Below are 21980 nucleotides of genomic sequence, written 5' to 3' on the forward strand. Positions count from 1 at the left end.
CCAATCACCTTCTGGTGCTTGGCTCCTCCTAGGGAGCATCATATGTGAGCATCAAAATTCAAGATGACATTTGGGTGAAGACACAAAGCCAAACCAAACCATATCATTTTTTAAGTATCTGTTAACATGTTAGTATGAAGAGGTAGTGCAGAGTAATGCTACAAATAATTCTGAATACTATCCAAATATATTATTTGATCCAGGAATAAATTCTAGTTTATAGAAAACATATTTGCATTGAATTGGAGAAAGCAGAATAAAAGGATGGTATATTTTACTTGGGGAGAATCTAATAAAGGGGGATAAATTTGTCACTAAAATAATTTGTGACATTGTTTTCTCCATTAAAGAAATGAAAATCCCAAAACACTCAGAATAAATGTCATCACTTTTTTTCTTAAAGGTAAACATTCATTTTTATGTCAGAATTAAATTGTTAATACCTCATAGGAAAATATTTTTACCTATTGAGTATATGAAAATTTTTAAATATTCAGTTAATCAAAGGGAAGTATTCAAGAAGTTAAAATTGAATTTAAAAAATTTTTATACCAGGCATGGTGGTATGCACCTGTAGTCCCAGATACTCAGGAGGCTGAGGCAGAAGGATTGCTTGACCCCAGGAGTTTGAGGCTGCAGTGAGCTACTGCATGCCACTGCACTCCAGCCTGTTTGACAGAGCAAGACATCTTTTCAAAAAACACAAAATAATTAATTATACTGTTTGTACACACAATTAACTGAACTTCTTACATAAGATTAAGTGATGCTTCAGAATTAAAGTTTTGTGAACTAATATTTGTGGCAGAAAAATACATTCACTTTTTCATATATAATATACTTTTTAAAAAAACATAAAACTTTCTAAGATAATTATTCTAGTAGACAGCTTCGTACCCAACACTTTACAAAATCATCTTTTAATTTTTTTCTAAATTATTTATTAAAATATATTCTTAAAATTATTAGAGGAACATTGGAATACAGTCAATACTTCATATAGTTCAATATTTAAAAGTGCTTACAAACGTATACGCATATCTCCATTTACTTATATCTTTAATATGAATGTAGATGACAACATGGTAGCTATATGTTTAATTTAATAGGTGTCTGATTTTAATAACAAAAAATAGGATTTCATATAGTTTCAGAAGTCAGATATTTTTGAAGAAAGGTATATTTCATATCAGACACCCATATGATTTCCCAACTGAGTAGCAGTCAGCCATAGAGGTAAGAGTTGTTCCTGGACTTGCATACACCACTGTGAGTTGCAACTCCATGATCTCAGTTTTGGGGAAAGTTGCATAACTTGCTCCTGCATAATATGTTTAAAGCATTCAATAATTATTTTGGGAAGACTGACTAAACGATGAGTAAGCCTGAGAATCAGCTTCCTCATTTGCAAGGTACTTGATAAAGCAGGTAAACATAAAGGTAAATATTATGTTTGTTTATAATTGTTCTTTATATTATGATTGTTTATTAGATATTATTATGATTATGGCTTCAATTTATTATTTGATGTTATCATAAATATTTGATGTTATCATAAATATTAATTAGAAGCCATAATCTTAATAATATCTAACAAATAACAATAATATAAATAACAATAATAAACAACTGCAAGTCTTGCCAGGCCTTCCAACTGGTTGAGCAGTGAAAATAACTTAAGCAAAATTTCTACCTTTAACAGTTACACTAATGCTACAATAGCCCATTTTTTAAATAAAATAAAATATCAGAGACAGAATTAGAGCTCTTTAAAGAATAAGGTTAAAGTAACTTACTTGTTAAAATTCTTCTAAAATATTTTAACACTAGTATTCTACTAAAGCCTTCTTAATGTAAAATTCATGCCAATGGGATCTACATTCACAATATTTATAAATCAAATCAGTATTTTTAAATGTTAGCATTGAATAAGAAAAGAAATTGTGAGAAAAGTAAACATTCATAAAAATGTAAAAGGAATATGAGGACTGTAATTTCTAATGAATACCTTTAATTATGATATTAATTATGGTACTTTATACAATGTTTTTCCAGAGTGACATTTTAAAATTAAACTGACTGTATTTATGTTTTACCTATAAAAGGGTAGTGACACTGTAATGTCAGATACATGATTGATTGATTAATAGATAGATAGATAGATAAAGAAAACATGTTAACCTAATTGTAACACACGTTAATGGAACAATAAATGTCATGTGCCCAACAGATTTTATGAAAGAGTGACAACGGGTTTTAAATTTTATAAGTATTAATTAAAAGTCATTTAGAATTATTTGTAACCTTATAATATAGAGCAGGAATTGATAATCTACCACCTGTGAAGCAAATCTGGTCCATAAGCTATTTTTCTAAATAAAGTTGTATTGGAAAAAAGCCACAATTTTCTTTACATATGATTTATGGCTGGTTATGTGCTATAGAGGCAGAGTTCAGTAGGTATGACAGAAAACATGTGACCTGCAAAATTTAAAATATTTACTACCTGGCCTTTTACAGAAAAAAACTGCTGAACACAAATATAGATCATTGCTATAGTTAGTCTATTGTTGCTGACAAGATGATGTAAAATGGCACCTTGAATACTTCTTGGTTTCAAACTTGCAGAAAATATTGCAGGATATTTTTCTTTTTTCAAAGCTTTATTTTCCTAATAATGAGTACAAAATTTCCATTTTATAATATTCTCTTACATTTTAAGTCTTTCCAGAATAAATCAGTTTTTTAAATTTAAAAATATTTTAAATGTCTATTACAAAATTTTTTCATGTACATACAATTACCTGTGTTTTCACATTTGTTTAAATATATGAGTACTAATTTGCTATTTTTTTAGCAAACTAAACATATGCTATGATTACTGTAAGTACATGATTTTATAAATCCTTCCTCATATGCCTCAATTTTTTTGTGATTTTCTAAATTAGCAATTCTTCTCCCCTGGCAAACCATAAACTGTTTCAAGAATGTCACTCTCTGCTCTGCTACAGAGATATCTTTGTAAAGGGCATAATTTCTGATAATGTGGAGATTAACACAAGTGAGAGTCACTCATGTAGTCATTATTTAATTTAAATGTAACTTCTGCATAGTTACATCATAATGTAGCTTCCATTCATCTGCTTAATAGTCTTAATATAATGTAATCTCAAGATAATCGCTAACCTAAGAGCAACCTCTGCTGGCAAACAGAGGTTGAGCTGCAAGCAGTTTTACAGTAGTTTTACAAAGCTAGTTCACCATGCCAGATTGACAAGTATACTCTGGAGAGGGTTTTAACATTTTAATTTTATACAGCAGTGTGAAAAATTACATAGTTTCAATTTAAAATGAAGATAACCATAAGTGTGTTTAAGATTACGCAAACATCAGAAATTCTATGTTAAAAGTTTGATTTAAATTCTCAGTTTTGGAGTTTGAGGGTCATGTAGAAACTACAGTTAAATGGGGATAAGAGCTGAGATTTCACAGAACTCTTCAGAATATTGAAGAGAAAATGTTTTATCAAAAAGTTTACTATAAAATATGAAGTACTATATGAATAAGTAAATTCTAAATTTTAAAGATTGTTTCAATTTAATGAACAAAATAGACGTGATTAATGAATTTTTCCAGGTGAATATAATTGCAAATGAGAGGCCATGGAGAAGTGACAGGAAAATATCTTTTTTAGAAGCATATAAAAGAAATGTCACCTAGACACAACTTTCAAACATTACATCTATTAAATATATACTCACTCTTCCTGTGTTTATGTTAATAAAGCACACACAGTTGAACCATAAAATGTAATTTCCATTCTAGTCAATAAGCACTCAGTGAATATATGAATTTCCTTGTCTTTTGGTCTAGATGCTATGGAAGAATTTCACGTAAAGTCATACACATCTAGTAGGATAAAATTAGATCCACAAAAATAACACACTTGAACAATAGTGAATAACTCAGGTCCACAAACACTCTATGACCATTTAACTATACAACCGATATCCATATGAATGCTGTTTATTTTGTATAGAATCATCCCTCTATACTTCATCAGGACTTCATATGGCCTAGAAAACAGGTAATATTTTATGCCTAGTGACTCTAGTGTTTTATATATTCTAGTGTTTTATATATTTTCTATCTAGTGACTCTAGTGATTTTATGTCTAGTAAGACTCAATCTGACTCTTAACTTTTCAAATATATTTCCTACATGATTTGGTCATTCACATTTATCTAGTTGACCAATGTTTTGCACAAACCTTGGCGCTTTCTTCTTCATAGTAATAGTAGCTAACATGAAAGCCTAGTGCGATAGTTCTCAAAGTGTGGTCAAGACTCCTAAAAGTCCCAAACACATCCATGGGATTTATGAGGCCAAAACCATTTTTGTAACGGTAAAGTGTAGTTTCCAGTTTTTATGGTACATTCAAGGTGCGAAAGCAGTGATGGAGAAAACTGATGGTTTCTGGACACAAATCAAGGAAGTTGTATACTGTGCTAATAGTCACTGTATTCTTCACCACCACACACTCATAGCTAAAAAAAAAAAAAAAAAAAAAAAAAGCCAGATTCACATAAGGATGTCCATGAAGCATTAAACATTGTACTAAATAACATGTGTTTAATATGTCCTTTTTACTCTTCCATGTGATAAAATGGAAAATGTATATAAGTGCTTTTGCTGCATACTAAAGTTTGATGATCATCATGAGAAACAGCAGTTATTCAATTATGTAATTTTAGAGTTGAACTAGCTGTTTTTGCTTTTTACATAGAAAATCATTTTTACTTGAAAGAACAATTGACAGAATAACTACAATTATTCAGAGGACATTTGGCAGAAATGTTTTTTAAAATGAACAAAGTAAGCTTACACTTCAAATGAAACAACTGACATTGTTTGTTGCTAATAATAAAATTCAAGATTTCAAGCAAAAATAAGAAGTATAGAATACTTGCATCTGTCATTATAAGCTTAAGATCTTTCTAAGAATTCAAGACTTCCCTAAAGCAATAGTTGGTAACAATAAATGTTATTTTCTGATGTTCCCTAATAAAATCTGTTTAACATTTGGAGATTGGCATAATTCAATTAACCAGCATTTTTCAAATGATCCTCATGTGATAATATAAAGTTATGCATCAGTAAAGATGCATTCAAAGAATATAATACATCACTGGATTTCAAGGGTTCAAAAAGTTAGTGGATATGATTTCATATTTCACCTTGCAATTAAATATTGAGAAACTACCATATGCCAAGTTTTGCTGTAGCATCAAATGAGAATAGCCACAATTACAGAAAAGCTTTTGAAAATATCCGTTCCTTTTCCAACTATATATCTGTGTGAGACCAGATTTTCTTCATATAAGTCTGCAAAAACAGCATTTCACACCAGATTGCATGCAGAAGCAGATAGAATAATTCAGCTCTATTTTATTAAGTGAAACAGTATAGAGACTTGTACAAGTGTAAAAGAATGCTATTCTTATCAATTAATATTTTTGTCTGCAAAATATAATTTCTTTTTCCTATAAAATACTAGTTTAGCTTATAATTAAATTATTATAATTTTAAATTAATTTATAAATAAATATTTTTAAATTCTTATATGTAAACATTGATAACTATAATCTACATAAATCCTTTAGGGTGTACAATAATTTTTAAGTTTGTAAATGCTATCTAAAACCCCCAATTTTAGAACTATTGGCTTAATATGTGCTAGATACTGGTCTAACAACTCTGCACATAGTTTTGTTTAATTCTCAAAACAACCCGGTAAGCGAGTAATATTATTTTTATGATCTACAGATAAAAAGGAAGCACAGTAATTTGTCAGAAGTCACATAGTTAAAACGGAGTAAAACCAGAATCTGAATGCTAGGTCCCATGTTTTTTTTTTTTTTTTTTTTTTTTTTTTTTTTTTTTTTTTTTTGAGTTGGAGGCTGACTCAGCCCCCTGAGTAGCTGGGATTTGTGGTGCGTGCCACAAAGCCCAGCTAATTTTTTCTATTTTTAGTAGAGATGGGATTTCACCATGTTGGCCAAGATGTCTCTATCTCTTGACCTCATGATCTGCCCACCTCGGCCTCCCAAAGTACTGGGATTACAGGAGTGAACCACTGCACCTCCATGGTTATGGTAACGTTTTCCATAAAAGGCCTGCCTCATGCCCTAAGTACTCCATTGAATAACACTGTACCACAAATGGTCAAGTAATAAAACTGAGGCCTGAATTTGACTCCCAACTTTATTATGAAATTTCTTGAGGATCAGTAGCTTAAAAATGAGCAAGTTAGGCCGGGCGCGGTGGCTCAAGCCTGTAATCCCGGCATTTTGGGAGGCCAAGGCGGGTGGATCACGAGGTCAACAGATCGAGACCATCCTGGTCAATATGGTGAAACCCCGTCTCTACTAAAAATACAAAAAATTAGCTGGGCATGGTGGCGCGTGCCTGTAATCCCAGCTACTCAGGAGGCTGAGGCAGGAAAATTGCCTGAACCCAGGAGGCGGAGGTTGCGGTGAGCCGAGATTGCGCCATTGCACTCCAGCCTGGGTAACAAGAGCGAGACTCCGTCTCAAAAAAAAAAAAAAAAAAAAAAATGAGCAAGTTAATAATGTTCTTGCAACATGGTTCTTGCGACATGGTTCTTGCAGCAAGGAAGTTAAATAATACATATAAAACTTTTGCATAGTTGTAAAGCATGCAAAAACATTACTATGACTGCCTTGGCTTTGTGTCCCATTTGCAGGCATTCCTGTCCACAGTCTTCTTAACTATCAACTTCTTTGTTTATTCTCTTTCTAAAGAATGATGGCACTTTTTTAGTGCACTCATTTACAACTCACTTTTATTTTATGTGTGTCTTCTACTCTACTTAAATTACAGGCTCTACTGGGCAGGGAACCTCTTATATCTAAGTGCATCCTCAGTTCCTTACCTCCAGCCCAATCTCCAGTAAGTTCCCAACAGACATTTTCTTACGAAGTCTCAATCTATTGCTCAGGTTTAGGATTACCACACACCAGTTCTTATTGATCTGACCCAATTCAAGGAAGAAAGCCAGGGAGTATCTTCTTACCGAATTAAATAAAAGCCATAGGTGAGTGATTTTAGAAAGGTGTCTATCAATCTAAATAAATTAAGGGAGACAAAATAAAGCCACAGTTAAAAGGAATGTGTTCATGAGTTATGCTTATAATAATGTATCATGAAGGCCTATCAATATGCACATTTTCCTATTTTGACTCTTAGGCCCTTATTTATACAGGCTGTAACTATTTCATGCATTGCCTTTGAGGTATGCAAACCTTGAGATTGGATCTTTAGTTTTTGTTCCTACTAGCATTACAAAAATTATACTGAGTCTCTGTATACCATAGAAATGACAGTAAAGCATTGAAAAGTTCATACAACGAAATAGTTTCTTCACAAATTTTATATTGCCAATGTTAATGTCTAGCAAACAAAGCTGCCCCTTGTCCGTGCAGGTGGAGATGTTTTCCATTCCAATAGCCACTCCTCCCTCTATTTTTATTTTATTTTATTTTTCCTGCGGATACAATATTTTGTGGTATTTGCCAATCTCACCACCCCCCCTTGTCCAGTTTAATACAGTTTATTTTTAAACACTGCCCTAATAAAGATACATTCTCACATTCTTCTTTCTCTTGGATTCTGTTCTTTTGTCTCTTCTTCCCAACACTACGAATTTAACACCCATGGTGATCTGATTTTCTCCGTGGGCATACTGTTAAGAGTTGTTTATCCCTTAAGCATCCTGTAAGCACTTGATGTTTGCGTCTACATTTAAGAACAATGCATGGACACAGGGAGGGGAACATCACACACTGGGGCCTGTCAAGGAGTGGGGGTCTAGGGGAGGGATAGCATTAGGAGAAATACCTAATGTAGATGACGGGGCGATGGATGCAGCAAACCACCATGGCACATGTATACCTACGTAACAAGCCTGCACGTTCTGCACATGCACCTCAGAACTTAAGGTAAAATAATAATTTTTAAAAAGAACAATGCATGCTTGTTACACATGAAATGTTTGGATGTATCATTTTTATAACTTCCAAGAAAAAAAAATTTTTTTTTTTTGAGACAATCTCACTCTGTTACCCAGGCTGGAGTATAGTGGTGCTATTTTGGCTCACTGCAACCTCCACCTCCCAAGTTTAAGTGATTCTCCTGCCTCAGCCTCTCCAGTAGCTGGGATTACAGGCACCCACCACCACGCCCAGCTAATTTTTGTATTTTTAGTAGATGTGAGGTTTCACCATGTTGACCATGCTGGTCTCGACTACCTGACCTCAGGTGATCTGCCTGCCTTGGGCCTCCCAAAGTGTTAGGATTACAGGCATAAGCCACTGCGCCTGGCCACTCTTCCAATAAGTTGCAAATGTATCCAATGTATTCAAAATAACTTTTTTTTTTCTTACTTCACATTCTTTTGCAAATCTTTACCTTTAAGTAACATCAGACCTCTTTCAATGGAACATTTAATTGTTCATCTTCAGTTCACTGATGCATCAGTGTCATTTTTAATATCAGCTCTCTTACTGCATCAAAATAAAGTTATTGTGCAGTAATTTAATGACATAGCTCTTCCCTTTATGAGCTCTGAAAATATCTCATTAAGTGTTTCACAAATTACCGCAATAACTTATGCTGACATGCTCATTTATTCTCATTTATGAATAAATCTGGTTGACAAGCCTAAGGACATATTGCAGGGAATTCCCAGCCTCTGATATATATTAGGCATCATTAGAGAATCTCAAAATGGGGATTGTTTGAGCATAACCACTTCGCTGTATAAAAGCAAAATATTAGATTCCATAAAACTTTACACAAAAAAATGTACTTGTCATCTGACACTTGTCCATGGTACAATGTGGAGATGTACTTACTTCCCACTCATCAAGAATCACAGTGATCTTCCCCAACTGCCAAATGCCTCATAAGAGAAAACAGTCCTGCAGTGTAGCATTTTTCTGCTTTAGAATATTATTATGTGATTCGTTTTACTTTTTAATTATGATAGGCCACTCTCAATGGTTATTTTTCAGAAAAGAAGAAATAAATGTAGAAAATTGTTTGAGGATTGAGTTCAACACATTTTATAGACAAAAGGTAGAAATTAACATTGTGGGCCGGACACGGTGGCTCATGCCTATAATCCCAGCACTTTGGGAGGCTGAGGCGGGTGGATCTCGAGGTCAAGAGATCAAGACCATCCTGGTCAACATGGTGAAAACCTGTCTCTACTAAAAATACAAAAATTAGCTGGGCATGGTGGTGCACGCCTGTATTCCCAGCTACTCGGGAGGCTGAGGCAGGAGAATTGCTTGAACCCAGAAGGCAAATGTTGCGATGAGCCGAGATCACGCCATTCCGCTCCAGCCTGGGTAACAAGAGTGAAACTCCATCTCAAAAAACAAAACAAACAAACAAACAAAAAAGAAATTAACATTGCTGTGAAAGTAATAGACAAAAAGCTGTACTTGAATTTCTAGTATTTTTAAAAAGTTACTTTAATTGCTTAAGCAAATGAAGGTGAATGTTTAAAATATAATATGGGGTATATATTTTTATTTAATTAAATATCTATGAAGAGACATTAATTAAATACTTCAAAACTAATAAAAACTAATAAAATGATTTCTATCTTTTAAGAGATTATGGTCCAATACATGTTGAGTATATTTAAAGAAAGATTGACATTCACAAAACACCTAATTTGTTTCCATATTTTAATAGATCTCTTTCTTTTACAATGTCTTTTTATTTTCTCTTTTACAAATTCATTTCATAATTACAAAAGAGCAGTGTGCATCAATAGACTGTCTTCAGTAACAGTCTCCCATTTTTTTACAGCTTCAAGCACATTTCATATATTTATGTTGTAAAAAGATTGTCTCTGATGTGGATACTAGTCTATAGTATGCTATATAATATATGAAAGTGCTTTGGCCATTATTAGATTCAAATATTTAAAGCTTATGAATCAAAATCTATTATTCAGTTTCTTTGTTTGCCCAGTGGTCTTCATTACATAGTTAAGGCATATTAAATATAACATTTATATAAACATTAAACTAATAGTAAAAATATATTATTTTTTCAGACAGGGTCTCATTCTTTCCTACTGAAGAACTTCTGTTAATGACATAGCTAAGTATGGTTCTTGACTGTCTGTCCTGTCTCATCTCTGGCTATGCTCCTCTACCTTTACTACATTCTTGTCACACTGTCCTCTTTCCCGTCCTCCAAATAGCAAGCTCATTCTCACTGTTTGTACCTAGCGTATGCCATTTCCTCTGTCTCAAACTTTCTTCTCCTAGATCTTCAGAGGTAAAGCTTTCTCGTCACTCAGATCTCAGCTTAAGAGTCATATCCTCAAATATGCTTTTGCTGAACATTTTCCTTGATATAGACCAAATATGAAATCACTTTTTATTACAACTTTCTGTTTTGTTTTCTATCACAACCTGGAATAAACTTATTTTTTTCCACTTTTTTTTTGTCTCCTTCTCAATAAAAGGGGGAAAAAAAGCAACAAGAAAACATGACATTTGTTTCTGTCACCAGTGTTATATCACACAAAATAGTATCTGATCTATGGAATGCCTTCATAAAATATTTATTGGATGAATGAATAAATAAAGATTATATAATTTTGATATCTAAAAGCAGATTTTCTAGAACAAAAGGCAGATAACAAAATAAATCATGTTTTAAAACATGTTAGATGCTGTAAAAAAATACTTTTTAATGGCCATAGAAACATTAGGAAGGAAACAATGTCCTGCAAGTGGAAACTTGTAGAAGCCCCACAAATGCATGAAATACATGAACCACACCTTACTGCTAGGAAGATTATATAATTTTTCAACCATACCAAGACGTATTTAAAAGCAAAAGTAGGAAAACAAACATAAACTGGGAAATGACAATTTGGGATGGGGGCAGTGTGAAAGAGCAGAGAAGCTGAAAAGCAGACTATTTCTGCATAGCAGAGCATAATACAAATTATTAAATATGTACAAAGAAATATAGATTTTATCCTAGAGGTAGTAGGTTCTATTAAAACATGTGAATGGCAAGGTGACATTTATAGTTTTAAGATTGAGCGTAAACATTTAATGTTTGTAAAATTCTCCTAAGTTCCCGTAAGCAGACTTGAGAGTGGGAAGAAAGTAGCAGAGTAGCAAAATAGGGAAAGACGTGGAAAATGAGACGGTAAGGATGTGCTTGTGAATCCACTTTTTTTCGCAAGAAAACTGGCTGCATAGGTCTTCTGGTCTTTACCTACATTAAAGGGTCTGCAGACTGCATGCAAATACAAACAGGTTAAAACAAATACGTGAAAATTATAAGGGATGCAGAGAGAAAAAGAAAGGGAATAAAAAAAAATTCTGGGAGTTCAAATGAGATAACACCTAAGAAAACATTTCTAAAAGAAAAAATTATTCTGAAAAGACAGAGAACACACAGAAATCCAGACTGCTCTAAACTTGTTTTAGAACCTCTGTTGACAGATTGATATATGCGCTGACATATAAATACTCAATATGTTTTTATAGAACTGTGAGTGTATATAATTTCTTTGCCTTTATTCAGAAAGAAAGAAAACAACTATAACAAAAACAGCAAAACCAAAAGCAAATTCTTTGCATTTTTAGTTAGATCAATGCAACATGCAAAAATCTGACTTCTGAAATTGTGGATATCATGTTCTATTTTAAACATCTTTTACTGAAAGTTTCACTGGAGTTGGTGAAGAAGAGCCATTGTCAAGGATGATTTTTTGTTGTTGTTGTTAAGATTCAGGATAACTAACCCATGTAAGGGTAAAACAAAAATAAGTAACGAGCATGTTGGACCCTGTGCATTATCTGGGAAGCAGGACTCTGTATAACTGCCTTTCGTACTCCTAAGGAATGCTAGCCTCTTTACAAGCTGAGTATAAAGCGGTCCTCTCCCCCTCTTTTAAAATGCAGAGCTGTTCTGTTCTGCTCAAACAGCTTCTGCAATAATGGCTTTACCAGTGAAAGTGAAGAATAATTCATCTAATTGAAACTTAGAATGCTATAGATAGGCAGAAAGCAATTACCTATGATACAAACTAACCAGGTTCCTGGGAATAACATCCATATCTTTATGAGAAATACTATGAAATTATTCAAGACCATGAACATCAGAACATCCATTTACATCTTATCTGCACTTCTCAGAGCTCTACAGGATGCATAAGTAGGAGTAGAGTAAATATGAACAGCAAGGTAATCCTCCCATTACATTCGGCACCAGTGAAATCCTACTGTGTCTAGTTTCACACCCCAGAACTTAAGAAGAAGGAAGTGAGCTTAGGACAGAAGAAAAGAAATAAAGAAGGGTTAGGAAATAAGAAAATTCTAAGGAGGGTTAAAAGAACTTATATCATTTAAACTTGAGGAGTGATTAAAGGGACATTATTAATAGTCTTCGATGAAGAGTTGTTCCACAGATTGTGGTGACCAGCTATTTCCCATTTTTGTTGAAAACACAAAAGAGAAAAATGAATTTTAATTGCAAAACAGGGAGGGAAGAAAGAATCTTTTGATAACGGAAAGGGCTGTTCACCACTAAGTGGGTTCCAGAGGATTTCAGAATATTGCAGTTGTGGAAATATTTTAAAAATAGAGTTTTAAAAACATGAGCCCTGGAGGTCAAGAGAAGGACAAGGTGACCTTTTAAGATAATTTCCATGACTGCAATTCAAAGACTGTGTTACAAAAGAGTACAGGATATCTATTAATCACAAAATAATTTCCCGTCTTAAAGTTATTTATTTTATTTGATTGTATAAAGGTTTTCATTATGTGAGAATGAAGGAAGCAGTTTATTCTTCATTTCTGTTTCACAAAACATGCACATGTAAAAGCTCATTTTGTTCTCCTCTTGACCTCAAGACCCCATATATTTAAAAGCCTGTTTTAAAAAGTTTTCCACGATTGTAATATTTTAAAATCCCTTGGGAACCCGCTGAGTGTTGAACACTCTTTTCCATTATCAAAAGCTTTGATTTCATGTGAAATGAAATCTCCAACATTACGTAGCAGAAACAAGCAAAGGAAAACTTTACATAGCTACTAACTTAACCTACCTCTAGCAGTGTGGAAAAGATTTGGACTGAAAATATAGAGTAAGACTTCTCAAATTTAGCATGCATATAAATCAGTAAGAGTTGTGTTAAAAATGCAGATCCATGGATCAAGACTTCAGAGATTCTGATCAGTTGGTCTGAAGTAGATGCAAGAATCTGTATTTTCAGCAACATGCCATAGTGCAGATTAAGGACAATGATATCAGAAACAAGGATCTAGAAACTGGTTCTGGGTCACATGTATATTTACCCAATGTTTTTGTTCTAATAAATCATATAGATAGGCCGACAGATAGACCTAACTAAACTATTCTATGAATATTGTCATAAAGTCATTACAGAAAAATCATTTATAATGAAAATTGTTCCTGAAGCTCTTTTAAATCATTCATAAAATACAGTATAACATTGTGGCATTTGAAAACTTGTGTAGTGATATAAACACAACCAATGGCTTAAGAATTACTTTGATATATCAAGGCATATCCAAGTACTAAAGGCAGTCTTTTTTCAAAGCATTAGTATTCTGAGATTGCATCAAACTAAAGAGCTTCTGGATCCCACAAGAAACAATCAGCAGAGTGAAAAGACAACCTATGACTTATGGAATGAGAGAAAATATTTGAAAACCATACATCTGGCTGTGTGCAGTAGCTCAGGCCTGTAATCCCAGCACTTTACGAGGCCAAGGTGGGTTGTATTACTTTAGCTCAGGAGTTCAACCCCAGGCTGGGCAATGTGGCAAAACTCTGTTCTCTACAAAAATACAAAAATTAGCTGGTTGTGGTGACATGCACCTGAAGTCCCAGCTACTGGGGAGGCTGAGGTAAGAGGATGACTTTACCCTGGGAGGTAGAGGTTGCAGTGAGATGAGATGGTGCCACTGCACTCCAGCTTAGGTGGCAGAGACAGAACCTTCCCAAAATAAATAAATAAATAGAAAATAAAAGAAAACTATACATCTGATAAGAGGCTTGCTGTAGTCTGAATCCTCACATCACCTTTAAATTCATATGTTGAAACTTAATCCCCAATTTGATGGTGTTAAGACTTGGAGCCTTTGAAAGTTAATTAGGTCATGAGGACTCCGTCATCATGAATTAGATCAGTGCCCCTATAAAAGAGGTACTAGGGAGCTTGATTTTTTCTTTGCCCTTCCACCGTTTTAGCATATGGCTAAAAGCCACCATGTATGAGCCTTCACCAGCCACTGGTGTGCACATCTAGGCTTGTGTAGGTACGCTCTGATGCACACATATGATAAAAACACCTACATGATGCATCTCTCAGAATGTATCCCTATTTCTAACTTATACGTACATATATACTACACATATACATGTTACACCACACATATATTACATGTGTGCATATACATTACATATAGCATATGCTTGTACATACATTGCATATATCACATACATGCATATACATCACATATATCATATTCAGGTATATCACCACACATATTACATGTATGTATATACATGTGATATATATTGCATGCATGTATATACATTACTTATATTAAACACATTTATGTACATTACATATATAGCATGCATGCATGTACATTTCATATATATTACAGACATATAATGGAATGTTTTTCAGCCTTAGAAGGAAATTCCACCATTTGCAAGAGTGTGGATGAAACTGGAGAACATTATACTATGTGAAAAAAGTCACACACAGAAAGACGAATGCTACATGATCTCACTTATATGTGAAATATGAAAAATAGCTGAATTCATAAAAGTAGAGAGTAAAGTGGTGGTAGCAATGGGCTAGGTATGGAAAGGAATGGGGAGATGTTGGTCAAAGGATACAAAATTTAAGTTTTCCAAGGAGAATAAGCTGCAGTGATCTAATGTACAGAGCAGTGACTAGAATAAATAATACTTTATTGTATACCTAAATTTGCTAATCTTCTTAAGTATTCTCATCACACACACAAAATAATGGTAACTGTGAGGTGATGGATATATTAACTAGCTTAATTCTTGGAAGCAAGGTACACATATATCAAATATCATGTTGTGCATTTTAAATATATATTATTTTTATTTGTCAATTATATTCAATAAAGTCAGGAGAAAAAAAGGGTTAGTATTCCCACTACACTACTATTAAGTGAATTTGTAAATTTCTAACCATGAATGTGGAATTGGTGGATAATTCTAAAATGACTATTCTTGCCAACACAATTTAGTATTAATCCTATGTAACTGATCATGTAAATAGTTTCAAATATGTTTGAATGAAGTGAAATAATAAATGTGGTAACACCTAAAACAGGATCTGGTGCTTTGAACATGCTCAATATATATATTTTTCTAAATAATAGAAATTTTGTAAAGCCTAATTATAAAGACTAGCAGTTTTTATTTTGTTTTATTTTGTAAATGCTACGCAGAACTTGATGGCTAGGTTCAAAATTCCCCATCATTACCTTCTCATCAAAATCTCATCTCACCAAACATCTATGCATTCAAGGACTGGTCTTATAACGATTCAGGCTGTCGCTACAGCATTAGACTATAAAAGCAACTGTTGATAAATTAAATGCTTATTTGATGGGATTTGTCTGTAATGCCATTTGGCCATTTCCCATTTTCTGTCTCAGTGTTCTCAATTAGAGGGTTCGGACCATATGAACTCAAAATTTTGTTGCCAGCTTTAAATTTCTATGATTTAACACAATTTTTATATTCTTGTATGTTTCCTCCCAAGTTACAAACACCAGGTGACTACTTCCAGTGCCCAATCAGACAATTCATTTCTTCAATGTGAACGAGACTTCAAAAGTCAGTATGAAAAAGTGGTTAAGGCCATAGCTATTAAAATAATTAATACCTGGATTTGCAAATTGACAATAAAATTTGGTTACTGTATGATTTTGTGAGCAGTTATTCCGTCTTCTCAAAGTTATTCTCAATTTAAATGGGTAAAATACAGCCTACTTCTCACAGGTGTTGAAAAAAAATAACCACTATAAAGAATTCATGATGTCTGAATTATAGTAAGCACTCACTGATTGATAGATGCTAGTTTAATTATTTTATTCTAAAATAGTCATTGCCACCTCTCCTTAAACTGACTTCTTTATAATTTTTGTTTATATGAGAATCAAAAACACATCAGAACAAAATCACAAAAATCTCTGCAAAATTTGAATGCCAGCAAATCAGGAATTAGGATCCAGTTTATGCTTGCTAACAATAAGGCTGTTGGATTAAATGGAAATCTTTCTACTAATAAAATAAATTATGCTTGTATTTTGAAAATATTTGGAATGTGTACACCACATTTTTTTCTCATAGAAAGCAGGTTTTTAAAAAACATTCATCTTCTGTCAATAATGATTATCTTTCAAAGTAATTTTATGCAAGAAATAAATTTGCTAATAGCCTGGTCCTGACCTTATGTTAGCCCTATTTTAATAAAATAGATTTGATTATTTACATTAATTGTAACAGAAATTATACTGCATAAATTATTATAAAATTCAAACATAAAAACACTACAAGCCAGTGGCATTATATTTTTCATTTTGGGTTCATCAATTAATACCTTTTTAAATCTGAAGCTTATTATAAAAAATCTTCCTCTGAGTGTAGCACAAAATATTCTTACAGGTTAGTTGAAATTTTAAAGATTGCTTTTCTAGCAAAGAAAATTTCAAAAAATCAGAATTATATGAAGAAAATTTCTGTTCCAATATCCAAAGATTCACTAATGGGTACAGAAATAACATACTAAATTGAAGATCCTTCAACAATAAATTTTAAGAACTTGTAAAGTTTGTCTATGACTTTTTAAATTTTTGTGATTAGATAGTAGTTTCATATATTTATGGGGGCACATAAGATATTTTGGCACAGTTATATATAATTGCTACATCATGAAAATTTGGGTATCCATCCCCTCAATCATTTATCCTTTGTGTAACAAGCAATCCGCTTATATTCTTTAGTTATACGATCTGATAATTCCACCGCTGGGTTATGTGCCCAAGAAAGGAAATACGTATATCAAAGAGATATCTGCACTCTCATGTTTGCTGAAGCACTATTCATAATAGCCAAGATTTGGAAGCAACCTATGTGTCCAATTAATGGAGGAATAAATAATATACTATACTTATAAACAATGGAATACTATTCAGCCATAAAAAAGAATGATATTCTGTCATTAGTAACTACATGGATGGAACTGGAGGTCATTATGTTAAGTGAAGAAACTTGTAATTTTAAGCACAGGTCAGCAGCTAGCACAACCGTCTTCCCCCATCTAGAGCCATTTATTTTAAAAAGTAAGCTTAAAGAAAGATTAATCTCAATATAGCCATTTCCAATAGGGAGGAGCATAACAGGAGATTCTCAACTTACCTTTCCCTCAACACTCCTGCTCAAGTTTAGAAATGCCATTATAAGCACATATCTACAATCGGTGATTTAGAAGAAATAATGAAATAAGTCCTACAATTTGGAAGCCTTGTACCACAAAAGATTATAATGGTCTGGAGAATTTATGATTTTCTAGGTTAGTAACTTCCTGCCAAAATTATTTCAAATATAGAAGGGAACAAATTCCTTTGTTTATTATAATAAACTACCCACACAATTTAAACTTATTCATCTCTTTAACTATATATATACACACACACACATATATATTTATATGTATGTATATGGTGTGGGTGTATACAATATATATGTATATTCTTCCTCTATTTTGTGACAACTACTTGAAAATATGTACAAATATCTGTTTTATTTCCTTAAAACAGATTTTTGTCATCCTTCTTACATTTTCTATTAACGTAGATTTAAATTAGCATTCCTAAATCTAATAATATGAATGCATTATATTGATAGTGCTAATAAAATACTGACATGAATATAATGTATATCATTTTCTAAATTTGAGGAGTATCACTTAATATATGCATTTTAATTTAAAGAGATTTATGACTGTATACTGATTATATCAGAGCATTTATGTTTTTGTTCTATTGTATAAATTTTGTCTGTGACTTTATTTTGGTGGGTTGCAATTCTTTGTATAAGGTATTAATACCTCAAATATGAAAACACCATGTGACCCTTTGTGGAACTCAGCCTATTTCTTCACAGGAAAAATATAAAAATAGAGGAAAACTTCATATTTTTGTCAGTCCAGAAATGTCAAATGTGAAATTGGGTCCTAACTTTTCCTTGGAGAGGAAACCATGGGAAGGCATGGTTGAGGGATAAATAAGAACATCCCTGTTCTAGAAGACAGGCTATTCTCTGTCAGATATAAATGATCCAAGGAGAATGAAGGAGATAATTAAAGGGGGAAAATTGATCTGTCATGAGGCTAAAGTAATGCTTCAGACCTCCTGCTGTTTAGATCCCACATTTATGCTCTGAGATTAAGCAGCCTTGACTAGTATCTCTCTGTAGAGTTTAGGTAACTAAGGAAGAAAAAGACTGAATATCAGAAAACAGAAATGCAGAAAGGCCTCGGAGCAGAAAAGATTCTGCTTTCAGTATATACACAAAATGGGAAGATAGCATTTAAATTAATAGAGTCTTTTCTGTAGCAAGTTTTTCTGTTTTTCCATTCGAAGGCTTCTATTCACTTATATTTCCTCCCTTTGACAATTTTGAATTTTTGCTATTTTGTTCAGAAAGAAAAAAATAAAAATAAAAACAAACTAGGCATTCATGAAGTATTCATCCCTTGGAAATAAATGAGCATCACCTTACTGTATATCTCCTAATGAATTCATCAACTTAGCTTACATTTCTATTGAAAATTGCAATATGTCAACTTGAAAAATGGTCTTTTATTTATGAAGTAAACTGTTTACATTACACACAGATTTTAAAAGGGAAACAATTCCACAACCTCAAATTCAATGAAATTAGAGATCCCACCATAACTTGGCAGCCTGGAAGCAAACTGCAACCGATTTTGCAGAAGCTTTGTGTTTGAATACAATAATAGCAAAGTGCTGGATCGTACCTTCAGACCAACTTCAATGCAGCATCTAAAAAATCATACTAAAAATCACAACAAACTGAATAAATAGAATTTGTTTTCTTTGTAAGATCTCAAGGTATTTCTCTTAAATTATCTCATTTATTCTAGTGACATATTTGTGTAGGGAAAGGAAATTGGCTTTGTATAATTTTAGTCCACAATTGACCAAACAAGTTTCAGAATGTCCTGTGACATTCTGTCACTGAAAGGTGTAGCCAACTGACTATATGCTTGGTAGGCCAACAATAGCTGGGCTCTCTAATAGACACCTTTCAGTTTGGAGAAGAGCTGGTTTTATATGGAAAGTAGGCTAGGTGATTGCCTAACACAATGTGTTTGAGAATGCTTGGAATACATTATATCATGTATTACATATAATAATAATATTTTAGCATGTACTCTGGTTTGGTAGAGAGTGCTTTCATATACCAAGGTTAATATATGAATTTTATATAAGAAAACACAAATATTTATATTATCAGCATTAATATATGAAATAATGAAGAGACAGTCTTGAATTGCCAGCAGCCTCTCACCACCGCCCCCGCCCCCAACCTCCTGCTGATCTCCCAGTAGTGACCACATGGTGTGGAGAGAGAATCTGTGGACTTGGCAGAGGGAGAGTGCAGCAGCTGAGACATTGCATTGAACTCAGTGCTGCCTTGTCATAGCAGAAAGCAAAATCAGGCTGAACTTAGCTGAAGGCAGCCCAAGGAAGGAGTATCTAAACCATCCCTAGCTAGAGGAGAATCACCCATCAAAGCTACTGGAAGTCCCAGCAAGCATTGCCAGTGAGGGCTGAAGTGCTCTGGGGGCTCTAAGTAAACTTGAGAGACAGTTTAGGCCGCAACAGCTGCAACTTCTAGGTGGGTCTTAGTGCTGAACTGGGCTCAGTCCCAGTGTACTTGAGGGGCATGTAATCTACTGAGATACTGAGACACCAGCTGGGGCAGCTAAGGGAACGCTTGTGTCATCTCTTCATCAACCCCAGGCTGCACAGCTTGTGACTCCAAAAGAGATTCCTTCCTTCCACTTGAGGAGAGAGGAGACTTAATGAGAGTTTCTCTTGCATCTTGAGCACCAGCTCAGCCACAGCAGCATCGGGCACCACAGTAATAAGGCCCCTTTCCAGGACCTGACTCCTGGAAGACATTTCTAGACAACCCTGAAGGGAACCAGCCAGAAGGGGACCAGCTGCCTTAAAGGAAAGGGCCAGTTTCCAGCAGGATCCATCATCTACTGACTAAAAAACCCTTGGGCCCCAAATAACCAGCAGCAATATCCAGGTAGGAATGCCAAAGGCCTTGGGTGAGCCTCTGAGATTTGCTGGCTTCAGGTGAGACTCAGCACATTCCCAGATGTGGTGGCTAAGGGAAGAGACTCTGTTTGAGAAAAGTTGAAGGAAAAGTAAAGGGAACTTGGTCTTCCATGTTAGGTACCCACTCAGCCACAAGGGATTAGAGAACTAAGTGAGCTCCCAGAGTCCCCAGTTCTAGACCTTGCCTCTTAGATGGCATTTCTAGGCCTGCCTTGGGACAGAGGAGAGCCCACCACCCTGAAGTATGAGTCCCAGGCCAGGCAGCATTCACCACAAGCTGACTAAAGAGTCTGGGTTTAAGGAACATTGGTGGTAGCCTTGGAGCACTTCCCATGAGCCTGTACTGGTGGTGGCCGTGGAGTGAAGCTCCTGTTCCTATTGAAAGAGGAAGAGTGGGAAGAACTGCAAATTGTGGTTTGAGTTTCAGCTCAGCCACAGTCAAGAAAACATCAGGCAGACTTCTAAGCTCTTTGACTTCAGTTCCTGGCTCCCAGAAAGCACCCAGAGCCTGGGTGAACTCACCACTCTAGAGAGAAAAAAGCAATTCTGGCTGTCTTCACCACCTGCTGGTTGCAGAGCCCCAGGGCCTTGAACAAACACAGGTGGTAGCCAGGTAGTGGTTACAAGGAGCCTTGGGTGAGACCCAGTGCATCAGGCCTTACCTAGCATGGTACCAGTTGTGGTGGCCACAGGGGTGTTTGTGTCACCCCACCCCTAGCTTCAGGTGGCTCCGAAGAGAGAAAGAGACTCTATTTGTTTGGGAGAAAGAAAGGGTGGAAACAACAGTCTCTGCCTAGTAATCTATGGAATTCTTCTGGATCTTATGCAAGACCATCAAGTTGGTACCTCTAAGGAGTATGCAAGAACCACAGTGTTACTGGGCTTGGAGTGCTCCCTAATGCAGATATGGCTTAGATCTCAACACCCAAGTATTCTCAAGTGAGTTAATAGCCTTATAGAAGATGTGGAAAAAGAGATAGGAGTAGAAAGATTGTTTCAAAGGATACTAACAGAGGACTTCCCAAACCTAAAAAAAAAAAATCAATAAACAAGTTCAAGAAGGTCATAGAACACAAAGCAAATTTAACCCAAAGAAAACTACATCAAGGCATTTAGTAATCCAACTCCCAAAGGTCAAGGATAAAAAAGGACCCTAAAAGCAGCAAGAGGACAGAAACAACATGCAATGGAGCGCCAATATATCTGACAGCAGACTTTTCAGTGGAAACCTTACAGGGCAGAGACGAGTGGTATGACATATTTAAAGTGCTGATGAAGAAAAACCCTTTTACCCTATGCATTAGTCCATTCTTATATTGCGATAAAGACTTAGCTGAGACAAAGTAATTGATAAAGTAAAGAGGTTTAATTGACTTGTTCTGCAGGCTGTACAGGAAGCATGGCTGGGGAGGCCTCAGGAAATTTACAATTATGGCAGAAGGTGAAAGGGAAGCA

At 34.4% G+C, this 21980-nt stretch overlaps 1 long non-coding RNA gene across 1 annotated transcript in view; it reads right to left on the reverse strand.

Annotated features, from left to right (window-relative positions):
- The window catches only part of LOC116538918, a 145679-nt gene that overhangs the window by 41139 nt on the left and 82560 nt on the right, over positions 1 to 21980 (reverse strand). The window lies entirely within an intron of this gene.

The sequence above is a fragment of the Sapajus apella genome, unplaced genomic scaffold (assembly GCF_009761245.1).
Source record: "Sapajus apella isolate SASKATOON/1434 unplaced genomic scaffold, GSC_monkey_1.0 scaffold4, whole genome shotgun sequence".
Classification (NCBI taxonomy): domain Eukaryota; kingdom Metazoa; phylum Chordata; class Mammalia; order Primates; family Cebidae; genus Sapajus; species Sapajus apella.